General features: G+C 40.8%; 1 long non-coding RNA gene across 7 annotated transcripts in view; it reads left to right on the top strand.

Moving 5' to 3' along the window:
* Positions 1–22,804, top strand: part of LOC311432375 — an 89,816-nt gene extending 67,012 nt beyond the window's left edge. For 6 of the 7 annotated variants that reach the window (XR_014690015.1, XR_014690016.1, XR_014690017.1 and 3 more), the window contains one exon: positions 1,197–1,850. This is a non-coding gene — a long non-coding RNA (uncharacterized lncRNA). Of the gene's footprint in view, positions 1–1,196; positions 1,851–3,233; positions 4,503–5,848; positions 7,221–22,283 lie in introns of those variants that run through there. The other variant, XR_014690014.1, reaches the window with a different exon arrangement.
* Positions 22,805–26,855: the final 4,051 nt, after the last annotated feature.

Here is a 26,855-nt window from a genome sequence, read left to right as displayed (position 1 = left end):
GCTTTAAAAATCTCACACTTTGCCTACAAGTGACTGGATTTCCAAAGAGTCTCAGTGTTGTTTTTTTTCTTTTCTGTAAGGAGTGGTAAATAAGGCTATTTCTAAAGAACTCTGTGGGCTCACACTGACACCAAACTTAGAACTCTGTCTGCAAAATCTGTTTCAGGGGAAGTCCCTAAAAGCAGGGCTATTCCAGTTATTATGAAACTTGTGTGAAACAGCCTAGTTCTGACACAGGCTGAAGGTCTGATCTCTATTTATGACTAGGTCTTGATGTGGAAGCTGGACGTTTTCAGTGGTGTTATGAGTTACATTTTGGGATTTGCTCTAACAGCACTTTGAAGGAGGAGACATAACTAAAGGGGAAAAAAAAAAAAAAGCAGCAAATAGTTATTTTGCATTTGAAGCCTGCCATCCAAAAAGAGATGGATTTTGCCTTGAATGTGTACATTATTGGAGGAAATCTGTTCCGAGTTAAACGAGTAAAATGTGTTATGAAAACTGAAGAATATGTGGATGTTTCCTGTAAACAGCAGTGTGAAAGAGGAGGATAGAAGTTGAATGGTTCCTGTGTTTTCACCCATTGCCCTGGCAGCTGAGAAAATAAATGGCTGATTTAGTGAAGCTGAAGTCGGTTGCAATAAGAGAATAATTGTAATTACCATCGGAATACAAAGCTTCCACACAAGGCCAATTACAGATGTCCTGTAACACCATGGCTATTTTTAATTAGCTTGTATGTGGGAGAGGAAAAAAATGTTCTATTTGGGTGTATCGTTGGCATCAAAAATTCAGGAAACATTAGCTACATGACCCTTAAGCCAGATGAGTGAGCTTTGCCCCTGTCTCTCAGACAGTAACATGTGACTTTAAAGTATTTCCTATGGTCTGGGTTTTAGGCTGTAAATGCATTATAGACTTTTTGCTACCTCCCGGTAGCTTCAGTTTCATTCCAACAACCCTGTTAGACACCCTCTGTATTCCCAGAATGTACATTTTTGCTTCATATGGGTGATGTGTGACATCTGCTTAAACATGGAGGGTGGACGACCAGCTCAGATGCCCCAAACCTGAGTTTCTTCAATCCCATGGAAACGCTTTTAAGAGAACCAGGAAAATTATTTTGTGGGCAAACACGCAGATTTTTTTTCTTTGTTTCATTACTTCATGCTTGTTCTGATTTTTTTTTTTAACAGGAACATTCAGAGAACAATTTTACTTCCCTTATGTGCCTATGCTATAGTGCTGTCAGCAGGCACAGTCTGGGCTGTGGATTAAAATAACAGAGGAATATGAGTGCATCAAGATCTCTGCCTGAAAGAGTGGCCATATAATGGTCTAGATGAAGATCTGGCTACAACTTTTCAACTTTCTTCACCGGCACAAATTCATACGCGCATCCGTATTGAACAGCCACGTGCATGTAAAGAAATAGTTGTTAAAAGAGTGTTTGAGGTCTTGTTACAACACAATTCCCAGGAAGTGAGAAGATGAATGCAATAAAATAATATTCGGACCACTCTGCTTCCCAGGTATTTCATAAACATTAGCTTGTTCTCAAAACACTTCTATGAGCTACAGAAACTTCATCCCCAGTTTACAAAAGAGGGATCTGAAAGGCGGTGAGTTGGAAATTTCAGTGAAGCTCCTGACTGTCACATACTTGCCTTGGCTCGATCCAACTGGCTTTCTCTCAAGGCACTGTAACATTCAATGCTTCCTATAAAAACTACACTGCGGGTCTTCTGAGCCTGCAAAACCAGCATCCCCAGTGCAGCCACGACTGTTATAACAATACTGACCTTTTGTCATGTGCTTTAACTTTTTAAGTAATTTTTCTTAACAACATGGCTATGATAGACTGATCTTCGTCATTCTGAAGTGTGTCCCAGTTTGTTTTGCCTACTGACTATGGGTAAAGGCATCCTAGGTTAGTGCCATCCCTTCTTGCCCAGCAGCAGGTTGCTCACAACAATTCTCACCTCAAATCTGACATTCCCTTGGATGTACAGTCAGTGGTATCCCTCGGCCATTTGCCAGAACTATTATAATTAGAGCAAATTCAAGTTAACTCACCTGTTTGGGGTTGCATCTAGGTTGTGAGTCAGTCTTATCTGACCCCTAGAAATGCTTGGGGTCTGCAAATGAACCCAACTTCATGTGGATGGGCTATGTTTTATAGCAAAGTCCCTACCCAGAATAACTTTGCCATAATTTGTTTGGGACAGGAACAGAGTTAATGGCTGCAATCATTTTGGTCTGGTCTTTGTGCCTGACAGAAAGCAACTGTTTCGGAGCTGGGGAAATACGTGAAGCCTTCTAAGCATTCATGAGAAGTTTATTTCCCAGGGAAACAAGCTGTATTCTGCCAGTTTCACTTTTTATGGGTATTGTTTGGCTTTTGCTGTCATTTTTCTGTTGAAATTAATCCTATCCAAGGCATGTGATACCTCTTCCTCGTGGCATTTCCATTAGCAGGATCTGCTTCACTGCCTCAAATGGCCTTTATTCAGGACTTCAGCATATGCTTGAAGGAATAGGATGCTTTGAAAAAAGCCTGGGCCTTTATATGAAACTGTAGCTATCATATTATCTGGTCCTTGTGCTTCTCTGCAGTCCTGCGTTACATGTTTTCCCGATTATGGCCTGTACCTTGTGAATGCCCATGGCTGACGGTGTTCCCCTGAGGCAGCACCCTGCATTTCTCATGGCCCAGCATTTTGCAAAGGATGTGTTTTTATACTTGGTTTTAGCAGGGCTTTTGTAGAAGAGGCCTCGAAGGGGCTTCATGCTTCCACTGACAAACTGTGGGCAGTCCTCCAATGTTTCATACAATTACTGGGAAACTTGTGGGGGATATTTTATTGTATTTCTTGCTCTTTATGTATGACCTGCTGTAGAAGAGCCCTGGAATCATGCCTCTTGTGGAAGCAGTGCCTCTGGAAACTGGGACCAAATTCCTCCACAGAGGTAGCAAATTTTCTGTAGTCTGAGATGGTTTCTCGAAAGAGTTTCGAGACTCATCTATTATATATCACATGCTTTGGACATTTTTTCATGTTTGAAAGAATATGTTTTTGTTTTCTAACTACACCCATTTTCTTAAGACAGCCATGCTTTGTTTATCTTGCAGAACTCTCCTGACATTCCTGACTATTTCATGTTTTGTTGAATAATCTGCTCACCTAAGTGACTAAATTATTTCTCATGCACCCCCTTTTTCTTTCATCCAGACGCATAAAGGAATGCTTTCCAAGGAGTCTTTGGAGACAACAGGGATATGTAAAGATATTTAAAGAATACATAAAGATAAATCACATTTCCTTTCCAAACACTTGTAGCTCCAAAGTAAATATTCTGTATTGTTACTAGTTGTCTCACTATTTGAAAAGACCACTCTGCCTTTATGTTTCATATCCAAGCGGATCTCGTGGATAATCAGATAATTGTTCCCCCTACCATGGACAAATAAAGGAGAGAATCCCTTAGAAAATAAAGAAAGGGTAGATTGCTAAGGTTAATAGTGCTGAGTTCATGCTTAGAGTTTACTTGTTATTGGGTGTCTTACCAGTTTTTGCAAGGCCTGTGAGATGTGGACAACTAAAGTTCACTTCAAGCTGTGACTCAGCTGAAATCCCCTTGCACGTCATTGAGACTTTGTCCTCCAGACCTGAAAATTACATTTAGGCCTCTTAACGCCATGGACATCTTACCTAATTACTTCTAAAATAGATAAATAGATAAATAAAAACAGGACTGTGGTGCTTTCCTCTGCTTTTTTGCTCAATCCTCCCTCCTGTAATTGGATCCACTTGAAGTTAATTAAGTTCTTGGTGCAAATTATGAAGCTGCCTCAAAGTTTATATTAGGCTCGCAAATAGCAGCAAGAGTAGGTAACACTTACTGATGACTCCTCCTTTTTGCCAGTGGGGAAGATGTGTTTACAACAGGCTGAGAAGGCAGCTGAACCCCTCCAGGAGGTAATGTCACTCAGCGCTGCTCATCAAACTTGGCTCTCCTGAGTCCTGAGCCATTCCTGTGGTTACCTGCACAGGCTTCCTCATTGTGTGCTCGCTTTGATGCTAAGAGGCACTGATAATTGCAACGTTGTGAAATACTTGGAGGATTGGCTTGGCTGAAGGACATAAATCCAGGAGAGGAAATTCTGGGAGGATGAATGATTTCACAGACCAAAGGCTTTGCATGTTGACATGATAGCAATAAAATTCTTTAACTCTGAGCGTTGCAGTCTAAAGTGAAAGGAAACCCTGGCGGTCTCTAACGATTGATGCATTTAGACCTTAGTGTTTTCCCTTTGCTTCATGGTCGGAGCAGAGGAAGGAGACTGGCACCAACGCTATTCCTCGTGAGTCAAAACAAGAGCTTACTTGGCAGCTAAACCTGTGAGATCATGGAAGAGTGCAAGAGCAGCTCTGGGTTATTATTTCATTGAGCTGGCAGATGCCAAGAAGATCACACGATACGATTATCTCAGCCTCCAGGTAAGAAGCAGGCACTTTGACTCCCTGCTGTTGACTGCATAGTAGTAATACTGACTGGAGAAAGTCTTTTCTGATTTCTTTTTTTTTTTTTTTTTTTTTTTTATAAGAATTGTGGCATGAGTGCTGCAGCCTGATGGACCTTCTACACTATTTACTTGGCTCTGAGTCACTGATGTTGATTTAAAACAGTAAGCAGAGAAAAATATTTAAGAACAGAAGTTATTTTTCTTCACTTGACAGCTGTTGCCCAAAAAAGAGCGACATGGTCATGCTGCTTCTCTTCACTTACAAGCCTCAAGTGAGGGTTGTGGTTCTTTAAAACTTATATGAACTCCAAATGAGAGACACAGCAAACAAAAATAAATAAATAAATAAATAAATAAATAAAAATCAGAGGATTGAAGAGATCAGATTTTAAAAAAGCTGACTATGCATCACATGGGTTTCCCAGCACCAGTTAGCAGTGATTTAGTTGTCTTCTGGGCAATGCAGAGAAATTAAAACCAAGCACCTCTCAAAATTCTTTCCTCAGAGTTTCCTGAAGTCCTTGTAAGCTGAAGAAATTCAGCTTGGCTGACCCAGAGGTCTGTGCTGCTGATTTTTATTATAGTTGTCCCTCATGACTCTCTTTCAATTACAGGATTGCTGTTGTCACTGTAGCATTATATTTGCCAACATTGTATGATGCTCTGCAGACACTGCAGTAAATAATACAATGGTAGCCAAACTCCTTTCCTCAAAGGTTAGTGGTCTTGAACAAAAAATAAAATTAGCCAGAGAAGTAAAAAATCAGCACATTTAAAGACTCAGCCAAGACAGCAGTCCCAAATGCAGTTCTGACTCTTCCTTACTATAGTACAAACAAGCAGTTTGTAGGTCTTCTGATAACCCATAGTGTAAAGTTAATTGTGTGTTTTGTTACTGAGATGCAATTTCACATTATGATATGAAAATCATATTAAGATTTTCCTAATGAAAGTGGCTGTGGAAACTCCTTCTAGTTCTGTACCTTCACTGATGTGCATGAGGTTAGGAAGTTGTGGGTGACACAATGAGAAATTTCTTCTAGATTTCATTTCTGCCTAGAAAAATTTGGATGCTACTCCTTAATCAGTATTTTGTGGAAATATTGATCTGTCTGTGTTGGAAAAGGAATGTTTGGGCTCTTTTTAGCTGTTCGGGAGCAAAGAATAGTTGTTGATTTTCTTGCATAGAAAATATGGGATTTGTGGTTAGAATCCAGAGCTGCAAGGAAAGCGTCCTCAGAAGTTAAAGGTGTTAAAACTGGCAAGAAAACAAAGAAAAGAAAACTGAGTGCTGCAACACCTCACTGTTCCCCCATGCAGGTTATTCACCATGGAAAGGACAGTTCAAAAATGATGCGGCTGTACAATACCATGACTACAAATGCTGTCAGTGCCAGTCCTAGCTTGTGGACTTCACTTTGGGCTGAATCACTACTGAAAATACAATGGCTCCTGCACTGCCAGAAGAAGCACCTGCCTCCTCTGGCCCACAGTGGCCCTGCAAAACAGAAAAACCCCTAAGGCTGGAGAACAGGAGCTGTGGATGAGAGCATTTCCTAGAAATAAGAAAAATTTGAAATCACACAGAACAGGAGAGACAGCAGAGAGGAACCCAAAGGAGGAGTGAATACAAAATAAAACAGGATTTCTCCTGAGTTTAGTGCTCACGTGTGTTTCTAGATTTGTTTTATCAAAAATCTGGATGCTACGTAAACATCTTTACACAAGTTTATACTACCCAAGTGTTAACTGTATTGATTTGGAAGTGTTTATAGATGGACCACGAGGTTGTCAGCAGGCTGATATCTTGTTTTCATCTTCCACAAGACAGGAACCACCTGAACAAGCCTACAGCAAAGGATTTGGGAAGGATGTGATCTCGAGTGCCTGATCAGAGGCTCATGTCAGAGGCCATATGTCAAAGCCTGCTGAATGCAAGGCCGTGCAGTGCACATTTCTTTTTGCTTTCTTTGTGGAACTTCCTTAAGAGAAATGTCACAGCTCCCCGGGGGTGATAATTGTGAAATTATCCAAGAGAGCTGGCTGCAAGCCAGAGGAGGAGGGGAAGGGAAAGACCCCTGCAGCAATGTAAAGCATACCAAGAGGAAAAGCTAGTACAACAAACGCAGTGGTGGTGTGGGCACTAATCCTGTTGCAGGGGCTCCAAACTACAATCCCGGGCAAAATGTGCAAGTTTCTCTTTCATTTTCTGCCTCAGGGCAGGAAAGCGCCAGGAAGTTGTGCAAGAAATGTTTCCCTGGTGGAGATTTATTAAAGAGATTACATTGCCTGGGGAGAGCAGAAAGGCTATTTTAGACCATGGAGGACCAAAATGGAATTAAGCCCAGAGACAGAGAGAAGGACTTGCTGTGGACTTTTGAGGTTGTCTTGAAAGGCAACCATTTGGGGTTGGAGATACGAAGACAGGAATTTGTGTCTGACGTTTTCCAAAGGGAGTGAGCATGCAGCTCAGAAGAGAAGTGGGATACCTGCTGTGGGTGAAGAGGAACCAAAGAGGGCTCAGAAGGGCAGTGGGACTGTACCAATAATTCTTCCTTTTCTAAAAGTCTCCTTCATTTTACAGTTGCAGAAAGGTAGCTGCAACTTCTAGATGCATGGAGTCGCGGCTTGAAGTGAACACAGTTATTTTTGTGTCATCTATTGGGCTCTACTCTGAGAGCTTCCACGTCAGGTAAATGTAAATTTGGGGTGGGTTCGGGAGAGGAGATGCAGCAGTCCTAGATATTAATGCCTGTGCCATATTCTGTAAAATGTAGTCATTGTAATGAAATGTGCTGTCTTCATTTGTCCTACACTGTAGTGCTGCATAATGAATTTGACGTAGGAGATGTTTGGAAATCAGTCTTTAATTGAGACATGAGATTTCTAGATAATACACTGTGGCAGAAACAAACTCTGTGAGGGACTGTCAACACGAGCAAGACATCCACTGAGGTTACCAGTGAGACCTGGTGTAAATACCATTCCAGCAAATTCAGAGGAAGTTACACAAAGGCTGTGCTTTACCCTGGTTTATGCAAAGTCCTCATTGTGCCTTATTCAGTAAACTTGAAAATGTCTCAGGCAAAGGAAAGAGGAAATTCCACGTTTTCCTTTGCAGCACAAGGAAATTACTGTAGCTTGCCCTAAAGAAACCTGCAGCAAGGCCTAGCTGCACTGAAATCAGTGGCAAAACTCACGTGGTTTTGTGAGCTGGGGTTTCACATCTGGTGTTTTTCTTCTTGGCAATTAACCTCTCTGACATTGTGTCATGCCTTAAATCTTGGTCATGACTGCACTTCTCTTGCCTCCAAACTGGAAAGTGCTGTTCATGGGCTGATACATTTATTGCAATTATTTCCTCCCTATTTTGCATACAATCTCTTATTTTTCTTGCCTCTTGCTATTTTCTTTTCCCCTGGAGAGAAGGTCAAGTTGTGCACTGTACTTCTTCCCTGTTGCATATATGTGTGTATTTTCCAGATGTCAATCCCCAGATGCAACTGATCATTCAAAATAGGACCTGAAACTCTAAGAAGATGGTCTGTTTCTTGAAGCTGGAGTCTAAATTCATAGGAACCTTGACACGGGTTTGGAATTTTTTGCAGAGTGGCTGTTGCCACCTCTGAAGAGTTGTCTGGAAGTTTTTGTCAAAACTGACCTGGAACCACATTCAGAGTTAATCCTTGATTTCCATCTCTACAGCTCTGTGGCCTTGGTGAGACTAGTCAGACTGCAACAGTTTGCCTGAAAAGCCTGTTAAGATAAACCAAATCTGAAACAAACCCATTATTTTGAAAAGGCTTGTCATTTTATATTCAATCACCAGTGCTGGCTCTTCCTTTGCACACAACTGTCTCATCTTGTTATGTATGTGTACATACATCTGAGAGGTCACCTACTAAGAACTGACATAACTTGGTTTTCATTTGAACTGCAAGGTTACACGCTTTGTTGCTCCTATAGGCTGTATTTCATTGCACTAAGGGTAATTTTTGCATTCCAGTAGTTCTTGCAACTGCAAACTTTCTGTATGTCTTACCATCCTCTTTTTCAGAGTGCTTGTCCCACAGCTGCCTACCAGGGGTTGTGAGTGCTGATGCTTTCCAGTCTCCTGGAAAGAAAAAAATAAATAAAATAAAATAAAAAAAATATCGCAGTCTCCTCTGTACGTTCAATGTGGGGAGACCACGTATGTTTTCCCTTTTGCTTCTCCTTTCTTCTCTTCCCAGCTTCATCCTGCCAGGGGGCCAGGGGCTTGTGATGGTCCCAGTTCTTCTCTACTCCATTTAACCTCTCAGAGCGTCATCTTTTCCATTGCATCAGGAAACCACCTGGGAGGGAGCAGTGGCAGAGTGGGGTATTAATGTCTGCCGTTCTGTCATCTGTACAACTGCAAGTGTGGCCCAGCCTGCCAACAAGGTACCACCAGTTCTGTTTCACACCATCTTGTATATGCTCAGCAGGGAACCTTAAACCCACTCCAACCCAAATCAACAGGTTTCTGCCCATAGATGCCTCCAGCTTGAAGCTGGATGTCTCCAGCATTTGAAGCTTGGTTCTGTAGACCATTGTGCGTTAGTAGCTCTCACTTTGATCAGTCTCCATTACTTAAGATATCTGAGCCCTTCATGGAGACCCTTTTAGTTTTAAAGCAGCAATAAGGATGTAATGCATATGGATAACAGGTTTGAAAAAGATGTGCTGAATGTATTAGAATAAATGATTCACTGTTAGTAAAGTTTTCAGAGAAGGTATCTCCATGGTCTTCCTCTGATATGCTATAACTAAAGTATTCCATTTATGTTTGCTATAAAAGTGTAGCTGAATGTTCAGGTACCAAAAATACCTTTTTAATAGTTTGTATTAACCTTTCAAGTCTTGTTTCCTATGGGTCTCCTCTTTCCTACGTTGTAAGCTTTGCTGACTCTTTGCATTATGCAAATTACCCAGTCCAGGTTTGCAGTTGATGTGATTTGCAGTTTTTCAGCTTGCAGAACTCTCCAGAGGCAGCAGGCCAATATACATCAGTAAAAGAGATCTTCCTTATCTTTCTCCCTTGTTCAGACTTCCAAATGCATACACCAGTAAGCCCAGTGGAGATATTGTCCAGTATTTCCTATCAAAAACATAGCTTAAGCTTACAACTGCAGATTGGCTTTACAAGGTGATATAGTGGTCATGTCCTCTACTGTTAAACTTAGATTTTCAGAACTACTGACCTGAAAATGAGCTCTTTTTGGATCAAGTGTCCAGAGCTGCAAGCTAAGTCTGCCACCATTGAAAGCCCCAGAGCACCAACCATCTCTGGTGGCAGCAAGTTTGAGCTGAACTTGTAAAAGGTTGTTCTTAACTCCAAACCTTTCGTATTATTTTATTTTCATGCTGGTTTAAATTGTATGGTATGTGATGGCTGGCTGTGAATTATCTGAGTTGTATGAGTTTGTCAAAAAGCATTAATTCATCTTTTGCTGGACAAGAAGGAAGTGACATAGCAGCTATCAAAAAACTCGCAAACCTGTCCTTGGAGAGTGTCCTTAAAAGAACCCTTTTCAAATGATAAAAGTCTGGCTTATATATGTGTGAAGCATTTTTTTTCCTCTCCCCCTCACAGAGGCATTCATTATGTCTCAGCATGCCCAGATTGGTTCTGTGCTGCACTCCTGGTGCACCCAAATACCTCTATTGTCCCCAGTAACCAAGATTTGACTTGAGAATAGTTTTACTGATGTACATGGGCCAAATCCAGTCATCCAACATGGGGCTTTAATGCAATTCCATGGATACATGGAATCCGCTCGATTTTCAGAGTTCAAGGCTGAGTCTGACTTTGAAGATGTTCCAGCCTCCTTTCCAGTGCTGGTAACCATCACGCTCTGTGAGGGTGGACTTACATCACTGCTGCTGATGGCAGAAGTCCCCCGCTAGCCTTGGCTGAAGACATATCAACCCCTGAAGTTTCAACCTTTCTGTTAAATTTATTGGGGGAAAAAAAAATAAAGAATGGGCAAAGTTGAATCTCTTTCTTTATGGAGCTGTTCACACAGCCGGGTAGTTCTATGCCTGGAAATGCCATGTCTGAATCCCATAGAGCAACTCCTGATAAGGTGTTCTGCCAAGGGAGCTCTTAAAATGTTTATGCTGTTATGGACTGCCGACTGGAAATAGGCTTCATTTTCTGCAAAGATGAATAAAATCATGAAGGAAAATATATTTCGGGTAGTAAAATGCTCTTAAATGTCCTAGATTTCAAATGGAGAAGATGAAAGAGTTAGTGTGTATGTGTGTATAGAGAGTTCATAATTTCTTCATAGGGTTCTTTTTAATTCCTGGTGGAGAAAATGGAAGCTGGTGTTGCTTTCTGTCTATTACTTGTTATGTTCTTTTCCTGGAAAGTATTTTGGATGTGAAAATGAGGAGAAAATGGATTTCAAACCAACCGACCAAATACAGAAACTCGTTTTTCTGCTTCTTTTTGTAACCCATCTCAAAATGTAAAAGCAGGCAAATGAAAGTGAGAAGAGTTTCAGTGAAAACTCATCCTTAAATGCTCTTCTTTGGGTCTGCAACATCTGTGTGGGGTGGGTGGGTGCTACTTCTGTGTGAGGAAAATACTGCCTTTATCGTCCTTTCTGGTTTTGAAGGGGTAGGGCTCTGTAGAGTTTACCACACAGGACGGTGTTATTGCCCAGAGCTGAGCACAACTGAGAAAATAATTTTGACCTGCTACATAGAAGTAATGTCTAGACAGAGAGCATTTGAAGTGCTTAAGGGGAAACTCGGAGTAGGAACCAGTTATGACAAACTGAGCTTTTGAAGTGACAAATAGAAGCAAACACGTATAAACTTTAGATCTGATAAAGTAAATGGGAGATTCGCTGCTGACTAAAACAAAATTAGAATACAGGATCAGTCCCAGCAATGAAGCCACTAAATTAGAGTGTGGTTTGTTTCTGCTGCTCTCCTGTTCCAAACAGGAGCCAGATGCAATTGCTTGTGGAGTCATGCTATGAAACCAGAAAGGTGAAGCCACCTTCTTTACAAACACAGGCTTTCTTCTTTTACCTGATCCAGTCTGCTGTTTGGCCTGACAGATGTGTTTGGTCTCTCAAACAGTTTCACCAAGATAACCTACAGATTAATGATCTGCTGCATATCAGCATATTTAGGATCATTTAGGACCATAGTGTCCTAAACTTGGCTCTGCTCTGCAGACAGCATAAGTGAGGCTGTATTCCTGAACATGCTGACATCTGGAGTGTTTTGACTTAGCACAACTGAATGCCTCCTTCATGGTGCTGTGCATTGTAAAGACACCAAAAGAAATGTTGCCTACGTCTGGAGAAATTGAACTGAAGTGTGACTTCTGACTATCAATGCTTCTAAAATGTTAGAGGTGGGAATATGTTATTGGGATGAGATTTTTCATTAAGGAATACAATTATCAAAGGCAAATGTTGTAGCCAAACTGGTCGTTTGTACCTGCACAAAATATCCTGAAGTTCAGAAGATCACATTTAAGTTCTTGATCTGAATCAGGGCACTCAGGCTTGGTCTCTGCTAACCCTAAGAAGAGTCTTTGGCACTGATATAAAACAAGGAAAATACTGAAGCACTGGAGTTTCTTAGGCTAGAGAAAACAATTTCACACAGAATACAAATTAGAAGAGACTCGTTAAAAGTTTTGAGAGAAACTCTGTTCCTGGGGAGAATTGGAGGTGGATCTTCTTTATTCTAGTTCAGTGTTTTATTCTGAATTAACTTTCTGGAGTGTCTGTCAGTGTTGTACTTGAATTATAGCTTATACTTGTTCCTAGCAAGTAGGAATGCTAGTCTCTCCTAAGCTACCTTTTTACGTATGCTTTCTATGTATCTTCCATCATCATATTTAATGAGATGTTGTATGATTCCTTGAAGGGCTTTACCAGTACACAGCATGACTATAGCTGGTATATGTGTAATTGCTAACTATTATTTATCTATTTCAACTTCCTCTGCCAGAATAAATAACATAACGATGCTTTTATGAAATCACAATTAATTACTGTGGCAGTGAGTCAGATGTCATCCTCCACTCCAGCATTTATGACTGACTAAATTAAGCAGGACAAATAGGCTGATTACGCTCAATACTTGAGGTGTAGAAAAGCAGAATGCTGTCCTGTTCCAATAATCTAAAAATTGTATTTGTGGTTGTATTTGCAGGGGACACATGACAGTGGAGGTTTGAGGGGACTCCAAGGGAGCAGTTTTGCCTTCTGAACTATTTAGGTTCCAATTAGGAAAATGCTTTTTTTTTTTTTTTTTTTTTTTCAGACAGGATTTAAAAAACACACGAGCTGCCAAAATCCAGTGATGTCAGAAAGATGAGGAAAGAGCACGCTTAAGCATTTTTGTTGTTGTTTGCTTATTTTAAATTAGGCACACCAAATAAGAATAGTCTTTTTCTGTCTTTTTTAGACACTGATCTTTTTATTATTTCTTGGAATGTCTTACACTACAACAAAACAAATAGTAAATCCTCACAATCTTAGTGAAAACAACAACAGGAAGCGTGCAGTAGATACTTTTCTTCCCTAGCATCTTTTGGACCACACTGTCTGGCTACTACGTGGTATAAAGACTATTTTTAATTTCAAGCTAGAGTAAATCATTGAAGTTCTTGAGTACTGATGCTTTGTCAGATATCACCGTTAAGACTCTGTGGATGTATTCTACAGGGTGGAAGATCCTGAACCCAGGCATTTTTGGTCCCTTTACTTCTAAAACGATCCTCTGAGGGGACTGGAGCAGCAATGGGAGAGGTGAACAGCAGTCTGGAAGTGTTAGGGGATCCATTGCAACATTCTGTAATAATACTATAGTGTACCTATCTAAAAAATTCTGTCTCTTTTTTTGGGGGGGAACAGATATCTTACTTCATTTATTAGTCTAAATGGCCATGTAAGAGTTAAGATTGACCAAAAATAGGGTTTATTGCCACTTAAATGACTACCTTGTTACTCACAGTCATTGACCATAATAGTTATGTGTCATTTAAAGCACTGCAAGGGTTTAAGAGAATCTTTCCTTCAATACCATCCCAGTTTTGCTTTCATGGGAATGAATCCCTTGTGTATCAAAGGGCAGGGAATGACCATAAACATGGCAAAAGAGAAGATGGTGATGTTATAGGCATTAGTATTTCCAGTACATTTAATTCTCTTTGGGTACAACAAGGACATTTGGGTTCTAATTCCTTGAAAGTATTTTAAAATGAAAGAAAATTATGGGGCATGATAACTACCCAAGGAGAACAACTTTAAGAATAAATCTAATATTGAAATGTTTGTAATATCTTGCCAAGGTTTACTCAGGGCACAACAGAACATAGCAACAACATAATATTACCTGTTGCAAAACAGTAGGTAAATTATACATCAAGTGCAGTGTACTGTATTACACAGCATGCCATGTGCCAGGAGGTGCACTTGGGTTGTAGTTACAGTCCTACATCAAAACTGAGGAGAGATGGAAAGGAATGACCTGGGAGACTTCTAAGAAAGCTTTTCCAAAACCGTGTTACTTCTGGGCAGGTCGTGGTAACAATCTGGGGCAGATGGCCTGATGCAAGCAGAATTACAGGGTTACATGCATGACGCAAAACATAATTTGCAAGCAGGGTATGGATGGTTAACAAAATATAGGTGATAAGACTAGATAGCAGTAGTGTTAAAATGTGCTTCCTTTTGAAGCTGGTAGTAAATACTTATCATGTCTGACCTGGATCACTGATCTTCCGTGCATCACTATGCATGCCTATATGGTATGCTGGGACAAGGCACCATTCATGAAAGTTTTCACCCTTCATGATTCAGTATAGTGAAGGTGAAATTGTTCTTAAAAGCAGTTTAGAGCTGCTATTACATTATGCTTCAGGATGGTATACAAGGAGTTGCCAGCAAATACACTTAGTTTTCTTCTGCTTCCCACCACTACAAGAGACACAGTCTCTTTCAATTTCCTTTGTCTTCCTTTTTTGTGCAATAAGTTTATTGCAGACAAGCAAAACTGGACAACGGGATTTCCCTTTTTAAATGTTACTCTTTATCTTTCTTTCTGTCACTGATTGATAGTAGGAACTCCAAAAATTCACGCTGGAAAAATTCCAAGGAAGGAAAGAATCAAACCTGCTGAGTGCTAATAATTTCTTACATTTCCAAGGATCTTATAATACATAAAAATGAATATTCTTAATCTTTGTTTTACACAGTCTTTTTTGATCATTGGCCTTCTTCCCTCATTATGAACACTAGCTCTGTTTCTGGAATATCTTTCCCTGTCTAGAGCAGTATGTTAGAGAAAAACAGCAGTCTTCTGAAAAGAATGCAGTCCACATGTATAATAAGTTTCTTCATTAGCCCAGTTCATGACTTTGGTTGGAGTGAAAAATACCACATTTGCTCTGAAGTAAAACATATATATATATCCTTTCTATAAAAAACAAGCAAGCAAACAAACAAAAAAAAAAAAAAAAAAAACAAAAATACCTTGCAAACTTCTTATACAGAGATTTATCTTCTATTTATCAAAAATTTCTGTATTATTCACTGAGTTAAAGACTTGAACATTTCCTTTTATGTGTGTGAGGCAGAGGAAAAGAAGAATTTTACACCTGGTCTTTTTCATTTGATCTGTGGGAGTTGTGCATAATTCGATGCCATCTTTAAAACTAGAAGACCTAAATCCACACAAGGCCAGGTTCAAGTCCTCGAAGTGAAATCCCAAGGGTGAAATCTTGTAGTAGAGCCCTTGTCAACTTCAGCAAAGCTGGAATTTTATCCTGAGGCTTTACCAGCTTCTTTATGGTCATGGCCATTACAGCTTTAAGACTCAAGGAAGCATGTGCTTTTTATTCCCCCTTATTTTGAATGATGGCATTTAATTATAGTCCCAATGTTCCAAATTCAATTTTTCCTATTTTGCAAAACTGCTAGGACTTCAAAGCAGAGAAAATTCATGGGCAGGGCTTTCTACCAAAGACCAGAACAAATGAAAATGCCACTTTTTGAAAGACTGGTTTCTTAAAGGGCATTATATGATTTTAATATTTTATTGTACATGTTGTTAAAGCTCTAATCCTCCTACAAATTCCCCAAAGCATTTTTTTCTTGCAAGGGGGAGGGATTCATTCTGGAATCCTTTTTAAAATACAGATGTATATGAAGGAGTATTTAAACGTGCATTACCCAAGAGGAGCAGAAGTTAATTTGTAAACAGAGTATAGCATTTCAAAGCATTAAATGAGGTAGGTTTTCAGGCAGAGCTAACTTTTCACCCTAGAAGTTGCCATAAAGACATTCTTTCTAGATCAAAAACCTATAACACACCCCAGATCCAGTTAAAAACTTTTCTTCATGTGGAACCAGATCCTGAACATTTTTCTCAAGCTGGTCATCATCAGTCTAGGTCATTATGAAGAATTAAACTAGGCCCATAGTTTTCAATGTCAAACGAGTTAATGCAACAGTATGACTTGCAAGTGGTTTCTGACTCCTTTCATTTCTCTAAGAAGGCAGTACCTTGTCTGGCCCTTTGATGGGACATGCAATAACCACTTTGGACATTTCATGCCTATTCTTGTGTAGCTGAGAAGACTTCAGAAGTCCCTGTGGAGCAGGCTTCCCTGGCTCAGGTCCCACCAGAACCCTTTGGCCGTGGACCCCTTTGGCTTACATGTTGTGCAGATTTAGGAGCTGAGAGTGTTATGCAGCTTCCTACTTTTGCCTTGTGCCAACAAAGAATGATATTCACTAATTGCTTTCTTTTAATGCCTTTTCAGTCTTCTTAAAAAACACCTAGCCTGGTTTTTTTCTTCTTTCTTGTATGGTTGTTTATGATGAAATTCATTAGGTCATGCATTTCTCAGTCACAGTGGTGTATATTGAGATGAATTTCTTTCTTGGGGAACTATTCAGACTCAGGCCAGTGTAAACAGGATAAGAATCTCTCTGGATGACACTGGTGGATTTAGTCTGTTTTTTATGTTTGTAGGGCAAGGGAGAAGGGATTTTCTTGGAAGAAACAGGCAAAAGTCCTATTTCAAAAGCTTAAACAGCAGTTAAGCTTTAATAATATACTCCCTTCTTTGCTTTGCTATGAATACCTGCCAGAAGAAAGGAGGGATTTCTTTCTTCTGAATCCCAGATGCATTAATCTCTGAAGTGACTAGTCAGAACAAAGTTTACAAGTCAGATAATGATATCTGGAGTAGATTTTAATGTAATAGCTCAATATTACAGACTGAGAAAGAGGGAGGTTGTTTGGTTTTGTTTTTATACATCACATCTGAAAAGTCCTGCTTCCTAAAACTTTGCAGATCTACTGTGAAAAGGGGTGGATTTTTACTTGTTTGTGTAGATATTTTGCATCTTTTATTGCTTTGTAATTTTCTATAAAATGATTTAAGTTAGAAAGGACCTCAGTAGGTCTCTAGTCCAACCTCCTTCCCAAGGCAGGATTAGTGATAAGATCAGACTGGGTTGCTCAGGACTTTGTCCAGTCAGGTCCTGAAAACCTCCAAGGACAGAGATTGCACAGCCTGTCTGGGCAAACTGAGCTGCTGTCTGACTGTCACAGTGGGCAATTTTCCCCCTTCTACCCTTTTCAATTTGTGGCTACTGTCTCTGTGCTGTGCATCTTCCTTCTCATCTCTTCTCAGAGGTGCTCTCAGGTTCCTGAAGCTGTCTCTTCTCTGGGCTGAACAAGCCCTGGTGCCTCATCCTCTCCTCACTGGCCTGTGCCCCAGTCACCTGGACTTGCCCTACACGATCATCCTCCCTCTTGTCCCGAGGGCCAGAACTGAATGCATATTCCAGTCTAATTTAGTGCCAAGAAAATGGGAATAACTATTGCCCTCGATCTGCTGCCTGAGGTGCTGTTGGTGCAGCCTGGGATGCTGTGGGCCTTCCTGGCTGCCATGCTGGGCCTTCTGCCCAGCTCACAGCCCACCACCACCCCAGGGCCTTCACAGCAGCACAGCTTCTGGCCAGGCAGCCCCAGCTGCCACCTTTCCTCCCTTTGAGCTTTCTGTAGACCCTTTCTTCAAGGAGTTAAGAGCTCAGTGGCCCTTTCTGAGCATAAGAAGCCTGTGGCCTAATAACTGTGATGAGTTCCTTCCAGTGGTCTTTCCTGTCCTTGAGAAGAGAAGGGTGGTGACGTGCTTCTATTGAAAATTATAATGATCTCTGTTAATGATCTCCATGGGAGACTGAGATGCACACAGGGAGTTTCTACTGCGTGCTTAGGATCCTATTAGGGAAAGCAAAGCAACGTAGTGGCACTTCCATTTCTAAAATGGTCGCTAGTTGTAAGAGTCACCATCACTTTTCAGAAATACCATGGTATCCTTAATGAGGTAAAAAGTATTGTAAAATATGCACTTCTCATTGCTTACATAGAGATGAATCCTTAATTCTGTAACTAACACCTACGCTTTATTCTGAAGGAGAGGGGAACCTGCCTGGTATGGAATGAAGAAAAATGGAAGTCTGAATTCTGATCTCGGTTACACCAACTAATGTACAGCGTAGCTTGGATCCAAGTCTGGTTTAGGAGGAACTTTAAGATTTAGTTTGTTAAATCTATACAAAATGAATTACTTTAACAATGGAAGAAAGAAAGCCTTGTAGTAATAGGACAATAAGGGTTTTATTCTTTTTTCTTTTTTCTTTTTTTTTTTTCCCCACAGAATTTCCTTGGTGATCTTGACATTTTTAAGCTGTATGACTTGGTCAAGCTTGATTGCCTGTGGGTAGACTAGACATTCATATGCAGAGATGCTTCTAGTAAGCAGTCTGCTTTTGAGAGAGTTAGATCATTAAACCTCCCAGTTCTCACCAGAACAGAGAATGTGTTCTGCTTGACCTCTTAATTTACCTGACGTGCTGTGTTTTGACTGGATCTCCCCAAGGAATCCACTGAGGCTTATACAACCGTGTTTGTACATCATGCTTTCTTGAAGAATGGGCTGATTCTATGTGCAGTTCTGTGTTAAAGCCAGACAATCAAACAGGATTTGGGCCTCTAGTCCTGTTCATTGTTCTCAGAATTGTTTTTTCAAGTTTCCAAATGGGTGACATCTTGGATGTTCCCAGTGTAGAGTGAGAGACTCAACTGAGTGTCAGCAACATGAGAGAAAAATAAGAGATGACACTTCACCTTCTTCTCAAATACGTTAGTCTCAAATCTCCTACTTCTTTCTTCTAATTTTTTTAATGTCCTTTGCTGTTAGAGGAAATCTGTGCAGGATTTGAAGACGGAGACCTTTACAGGGATGATCTTTTCAGCTATATTGAAGCAATCTGCAATAAATTATGCATTTTTAATAGTTTTATGCTGACAGTGGTGGAAAGTAAGCTCAAGGCAATGGCGACTTTCTGGAAGGATAGAGCCTATGAGGTACTCTGATATTTATCTCCCTCAGTCATATTCTATGGCCTCTTGCCTGCCAGTAACAACCATTTGAGGGGCTAGATGTACAGGCCCTGTCTGCCACGCTGGACAACTCCCATTGCTCCAGGAGACAGAGAAGGGTTGCTTTTTCTGGGGATATCAGGCCAACTCATTTGAGTACCAAATATGGCTTTGGAAAACTACTTTTAGTGCCTCAGGATAAACAAGCTTTGGGCTTATCTCAAAAGAAACTGCTAATCTAATAAATTTAGAAGCTGTGAGATAGCACTGAGAAGGATATGGAGAATAATGACTCAAGGGCCACCCTCTTTTCACCATCTTAGGCATTATAGCATCATCAGTCCTTGGAGCTGAAATGAAGATGAGAAATGATGGCTTTGGGAATAGTGAGCGCTGCTTTTTTAAACCGCACTGTGCCATGGTTTTGCACTGTACTATGATGAATTTCTTTGTAGACCTTTTTATTCTATCCATCTGTTTGCTGGTGGTGGTGCTTTTTAAAGGGAGATAATTCTTACTAGCAATCATCAGAGAAGCTAAAAGATAAATTAGTTGGTGATTTTCAGTACTTAGACTTACTAATACATGTCTACTGTAAGTGTCCTGTGCTGCTGTTATACAGTGGCACTTCTCAGTAGTGTAATGCAATGCAAACGTTTAAGTCTCTGCTGCTGTTGACTGTAGCCAGCTATTGTTCTTCTGAGCTCTGCCTCAGACAGGGAATGACAAGTTTCCTGGGATTTAGGCCTGGATTTTTCTGACAGGAAGCCAGGGAACAATTAGGAGGCAGTTGAGTCTTTCCCCCCACGCATGCCTTTATAAGATGAAAACTGGGGAGAAGAGGAAGTTGGAAGTTTCACTTGTTTTACTCAGCTGCTGTGCAAGGGGCTGGCTATATAATATATGTATATATATATATATGTATATATATGTGTGTGTGTGTGTGTGTACTTATGTTTCTAACTCCTTTGGACTTCTATTTATTTATTTATTTTCTGGCACGTGGTGGGAATCAAGCCATTCTAAAGAGGGAAGTTGCTCCTCTTTAATATCTTTAATATCTTCATCGATGATCTGGACGAGGGCATCGAGTGCACCCTCAGTAAGTTCGCAGATGACACCAAGTTAGGTGCGTGTGTCGATCTGCTTGAGGGTAGGAAAGCTCTGCAGGAGGATCTGGATAGGCTGCACCGATGGGCTGAGGTCAACTGCATGAAGTTCAACAAGGCCAAGTGCCGGGTCCTGCACCTGGGGCGCAATAACCCCAAGCAGAGCTACAGGCTGGGAGAGGAATGGTTGGAGAGCTGCCAGGCAGAGAAGGACCTGGGAGTGATGGTGGATAGTCGGCTGAATATGAGCCAGCAGTGTGCTCAGGTGGCCAAGAAGGCCAACGGCATCCTGGCTTGTATCAGGAACAGTGTGACCAGCAGGGCTAGGGAGGTGATCGTCCCCCTGTACTCAGCTCTGGTGAGGCCGCACCTCGAGTACTGTGTTCAGTTTTGGGCCCCTCGCTACAAGAAGGACATCGAGGTGCTTGAGCGGGTGCAGAGAAGGGCGACGAAGCTGGTGAGGGGCCTGGAGAACAAGTCCTACGAGGAGCGGCTGAGGGAGCTGGGCTTGTTCAGCCTGGAGAAAAGGAGGCTCAGGGGCGACCTTATCGCTCTTTTTAGGTACCTCAAGGGAGGCTGTAGCGAGGTGGGGGTTGGCCTGTTCTCCCACGTGCCTGGTGACAGGACGAGGGGGAATGGGTTTAAGTTGAGCCAGGGGAGTTTTAGGTTAGATGTTAGGAAGAACTTCTTCACTGAAAGGGTTGTGAGGCACTGGAACAGGCTGCCCAGGGAAGTGGTGGAGTCACCATCCCTGGAAGTCTTCAAAAGACGTTTAGATGTAGAGCTTAGGGATATGGTTTAGTGGAGGGCTGTTAGCGTTAGGTTGGAGGTTGGACTCGATGACCTTGAGGTCTCTTCCAACCTAGAAAATTCTGTGATTCTGTGATTCAATTTCTTGCTTGAAAGAACGTATTTTTTGTGAGCCGAGACAAGGTGAGAGCAAAAGCTTGTGGCTGCCCCACCTGCCAGAAGGACAGGCTTGCTTCAGTCCAGCACCTATCGCAAAGCATGCGACTGACAGCTCCCCCCAAGCAGATGGCAGATAGTTATGCTGTTCTGCCTTTGTGTTTCTTGTTTCCTTTCAGGATAGGGCCCTAGCATTGATTTTTCTGTGCAGCTAAAAAGACAAGAAAGCTGCTGTGCTTTTGAGGGTTTAGACTGTCAGTTTTCTTATTCCCTGCAGGTCTTTCCAGGGTCTCTCATCTCTTTTTCATCTATGCAGATGCCTCTGTCTTCCCGAGATCCTTCCTGGCCCCTACTTTTTAGGAAGGAAAAGAAAACTTTTGTGGCCCCACTGAAGCATTTTGTGATAAAACTCTGATTCTGTGCTTACTTCTGCATGGGCTTACTTGGCACCTGTGTTTAATTGTGCTGACACATGCCTTTACATCGGTGCAATCAGAGCTTCCTGGAGATTTGCACTGATGAAGTTGGGCTTGTGCAGTTATGTCACTCTAAAATGCTTGGATGCAGAGAAGCTTCCAGTTCTTGAGGGGAATATCTTTATGGCTGAGGGAGAAGGCATTTTCCATGGCATACAGTCCTCCCGAAGGCTGTTTCCTCCTCTATTCCCATACAGTCCTGCAGGCTGAATGATTAGAAAATTCTTGCAGCAACAACAAAAAAATCTTTCTTTGCATTTGGGACCCTGTGAGCAAACACTATTATTAAAATGTTAGCAGTGCTTTTATTTTAGATTGTTTTGTTTGGGAGGTGCACTCCATGAGCAGTATTGTGTTGTTTGGATCACAGATGTTATGGGAAAGCAATTGAAAGGCAAAGAGAACATATCCTCACAGAGCCATTACTTTTTTGAAACAAAGCGTGCACTGGGAATCTACACTGTCAAATGGGTTTCTGAAAGTATGCAATTCGAGGAAAATTGCACTTAATAGTGGAATTTACATCTCATTTGGAGAAGAAACATCTAACTAATTGTATATACCTCTCATTTAATATTAACTTTTTTTAGTAGGCCTAAGTATAGCGGTTACTTTGAGATAACAGAAGAACTAGCATAGGATGTTCACTAAATATTAGAGGGAAAAAAATGTGAGTCATGGTTTAGCAGCAACAAGTAACCATTCCAGGCAGTTTTTGTCACCTCTGCTTCAGTTATGCAAATGGAGAATTAGCAAGCAGAGAAACCTAAGCAGTAGAAAAGAAAAACAAGCCTTATTTTTTTTTTCCAGGCAACAACTGAAGAATCAGACTGATCCACAAACCAGCCAGAAGATGCAATTTATGCCATATTTACAATAAGATACAGCTTTATTATCCCATTTATTTACTTACATAATTAAATCATTTAAATCATGATACTGTGTAAGCTGCTGTAGTCTGGGATAAAAGAAGCGTCTGGCACCATGATGGTCTTCCTGCAGCACTGAACCTCTGTTCATGTAGCGGTTCCCATCTACAGAGGTTGCAAAGAACTCTTTGACTCAGTCCCTGAACTGAAGTTAAGAAAGACTTTCAGACCTCATTGCTAAATTCCCTACTAGATTTCTTCAGAAAACCTTTTGCTTTCATCTTTATATATTTTCAATTTCTTCTTTTGTTATTTTTTAAAATTTTGCTTATTAATGATATGTATTTTCCATGAGACCTCTGTATGACATCGTTCTTTGCTTACCCATTATATAGCACCTTTAATTTTTTTAAGTCACATTTTTTTGAACTGTTACCATTAAAACCTAGTCCTGTCTGGGGAGAGCTCCTTGAACTCTCTTAATTTCCAGATGTTTCCTGTGGTCAATGATTGTATGCACAACTGCAAACTTCTAATACAATTAATTTATATTTGTTTTAGTTTCACTGAAGCGACTGAAGAAATGGTCTTGGACTAAGGACTGCATTGGGCTCATAAAAAACTGCTAAAACTGCACTGGAAAGGCCCAAAGTAGACAGGCAGTGGAATTACAGTAATCTTGCAGTAGGATATTGCATTAGCATAGCCTCTGCTTGCAGGAGCAACCAAGGACTTGTACTTTTGACAAGGACTGTATAGACCCTTCCTGTCCCACAAAGTAAGTTGGATCGGTGCACCATGTTACAGAGTCTGTTGGTTCTGGCCCATGGGACATGACAATATTTTGTGCTGAAAACCAGAAGGCTTCTGTAGGTTTTTAGCTGGCCTAATTTGAGCCTGACTGTGCTGGAAACTTAAGCTGGAGTGCAGTGAGCTGTATACCTGAACTGTATGGGAACAATTCCCACTGGCTTTCCATTCCACTTTCTTCAAAATAAAACAAACAAAATACCTTTAGTGTTGCAACCCTATGTTTTTTTATGCTTGGAGCAATTGTACAATCAAAGCCAAAGGCTTTTATCATGGGTAGAGGTTGTTCTTCCAAAAATCATCTGTACTAAAACCATGGTGTGCCTCTTGCATCATTCTTCATGTTCCTTTGAGGCTTCGCAGTGTGTTCAGCTGAGAGTCAACCCTTGGTCAAAGTTAATGATTTTATTTATTAAGGAACAAAACATCACTGACCTATGCAAGGACAAAAATTTTGTAGGTGCTTTCTTAACCTCCTTATATTGAGAATAACAAGAGTTGTCCATTAGATCTTGCCCTTTGCTTATAAGAAGGTGCTACTACCTTCTTCAGTGAGTGTAGCATATACAGGAACCATACACATGTTCAAGGTACTCCATTTTTTATAACATGATAAATAATAAAAGGGCTTTAGGGATAGTACTTATCATATGTCTGGTTCAAAGGGAAAAATACATAAGGCCAACACAGTAATTGACTTACAGTGCTATAAAGGGAAATATCTTTTCTCATAGAGAAAAGAGCCTCGACTCACACATGAGCTGCGCTAAGTAACAGCGATGAATATAGCACAATAGTCCTAGCAGATTCACTACAAGCCCCTTCCTGAATAAGAAGAAAAAGAAACAAAGAAGTAGGGGGCAGGGAAATGGTTTCCTTCTTGCTCTCGGGAAGAGTTAGAAAAATAGAGTGCTGAGCAATATAGGAGGAAAAAAAAAAAAGGAAAAAGGAAAAATAGTCGTATATTATTAATGCTCCATTTGTGTTTGGTACATTCACATAGACACATTTGGCATGAAAAGAACTCTGAAACATAAATAGAGACATTCATTGTGTGGTTTTACTTTATTTTTTGTGGCAGAAGGGAGCAGAATGAATGGACTCCCCAGTCTAGTGTTTCTCAGAAGGAATCCCTTCTGAAAACATTCTGATGAAAGCATAATTAACCTTGTTTTCATTAGTGGATCTTTCCTTTGTGGTTTAGACAGCTAAAAATGGGGGAGAGCATGGGCCACCCTGGTGATAGGGGAAGAAACATCACAAAAATTGAAGAACAGGTTGTTATACAATACACAAGCTGAACTACCGAAGGTATGATGGGCTTGAATTTTATTCCTGTAATTACACTAATGATGCAGAATATAGCTCGACTGAAATAACTCAGGTAGTTACTTAGCATATTGCTCTAGTTTCTGCAACGGCAGCCGTTGTTTACATCTCTAATTACGCCATGTAGACACATCAAATCACTCACGCTTGTTTTGACTTGAAGCATTTGAAGCATAAACACTGATGAGCTGTATCTTACGGATGCAGCTACGTGAATGAATGCAATTCAGTCATACCTGTTCGTCAGGCTCGGGGTCCAATCCTGCATTTCTTTCATACTCAGCATTCCTGTTGCTGCAACTTCCTCATGCGTTTCTGTCATTGAGAGCTTCTCCTTGCCATGGGCAGGTGTTGAAGGGCTCCATATTCACATAGCTAAGCACTTAACGTGCCCTTAATTTTAAGTGCAAGAGCAGGGTACTGCAGTTCAGCTGGATGGCTCGTATGTTTTCAGTGAGACTTATCACCAGTTCGGATACAGCCAGAGGTTTCAGCATCTAAAACAAGGCCAATTACTTATCCTAGAGTGGTGCAGGGAGAGCAAAGGAAGAATTTGTTCCAGTTACTAACAACAGTAGCAAAAAAATGCCCAGCTTGAATTTGTTATCCTCAGCACACCATTTTTAAACTGGATAAATTTTCTTCACTACAAAGAGAAAAAAAAAAAAAAAAAGAAAAAAAAAAAAAAAAAAGGAAAAACATTAGAGCTAATTCATGGTTAAAAAAAAAAAAAAAAAAAAAAAAAGGAAAACAACATAAACCCATAACTTCTTAGCATGTGTAAATGGTTCACTTTTGCATTTATGAGTCTAGTGGACATATGCAATGTGCTTTTTTTTTTTTTTTCCCCCTGCAAAACAGTATGTTCTCTAAGGGTTGCATACAAGTCCATGTGCCAAGTGCTACAAATATTTTAACCTCTAGGACAACCTCTTTTTGCGGGCTTAGGCAAGCTGCTTTCTCTGCTCTGTGGCTGTCTCCCCTTCTGCAGACTCAGAATAATAATGCTTGTCATTGCTGAACACTTTAGGGCTTTCTATTTCGATGTGCAATACGAATTTGCAGTCTTAGGCCATACAAGGGATCATTACAACCCATACCAAATCCCAGTGCTGCAGACCTTGCATTGCCCAGTTGGTTGATTGCATTAGGCTGAGAGACTGAAAAAGCAGATAAATTTTGTCTTGGCTATTTTCATGCTGGTGCTTTTTGTTAGTGTACCTGCAGGTGTATTTAATTTATTTTGTTCTGCTCGAAACATAGTGAAGGCATACTTTCTATGTTGTCTCTAGGAAGAAAGCTCATAAAGGGTAAATTGTTCCCCTAGAAATATTCCCCTATTAGATGAAGCAAGTTTACCCTTTGGCAGGAATATACCTAGCTTTCAACTGCAGTTACAGCTCCATGAGCATTTATAATATACTTTTTAATGGAAAGAATTTCAGGCTCTTCTATTAAATCAAATTCAATGTCAATGTCTGGGGAGAGGAAAGGGTCTTTCAAACAGTTTTTTTACCCAGCAAACATGTAACAGACTCTAAAAATAGGCTGTGCATACATTAATGGCTATATTATGAAGTAGCCAAAGCTGGAAGGATATTGAGCGTTTTTTAACTCCCACTGGCTCCAGGAGGGCTCAGTACTTCACAGGATCAGCCTGGGGGAGAGAGGAGAAGAACAAAGTGTGAATACAGAGCCCCAGCAGTGCTCTGGCTGCGCGTTCAACCCTCGTGCAGTCGAACCGCCCCACAGGAGCATGAAAGGATGCTTCAGTCAGTAGCTCATTTATTCAGGGGCTCCCTCCCGCCAGAGGTGTTCAGAAGGGACCAAGGGACCATCTTGTCATGTGAGCTAAAGACTAAAACACAAGGAGCTGCCTGGCCTTCAGATTGCACATTAAAAAAAATAAAAATAAAAAAAGTAATTTAACAGAAGGGTGTGCATCATGGGAGAGGAGAAGGGGGCCCACTCCTCACTGTTTGCAAGCATTACAGAGGTGTGTGCTGCTTTTCAAAGCTCATCATCTTTTCACAGTTCATGTAAGTGGATAAAGCTCCAGTCCCTCTTGCTTTCCAAATTGCTTTGGTACTGCCAAGCAAGGGGAATAGCTGAATAGTTTATTTATTCCAATCCTACGCTGGTAACAGAGCAAAATGAGCTGAGCATCTTTGCAAAGGTTCTGGTCTCCCGCACTAACAAATCTGATGCTGGAAGTGTGACTTCATCTTCCGCTGCAGAGTCCAGGCAGTCCATGTTTTCCCAGCAGGAACAGCTTTATAAATTCCACAGGCAAGAGCTCTTTGGTGACTCCAGGCTTGGGAGCTGTTCCTGCTTTTTGATGTGTTAAGCAGCTTGTTGAAATGTTGGGGTCTTG

Source organism: Aythya ferina (genome assembly GCF_964211825.1).
Source record: "Aythya ferina genome assembly, chromosome: 2".
NCBI lineage: Eukaryota > Metazoa > Chordata > Aves > Anseriformes > Anatidae > Aythya > Aythya ferina.
The sequence above is the reverse complement of the archived record's forward strand: the minus strand, read 5'-3'. Positions and strand labels throughout refer to the sequence as shown.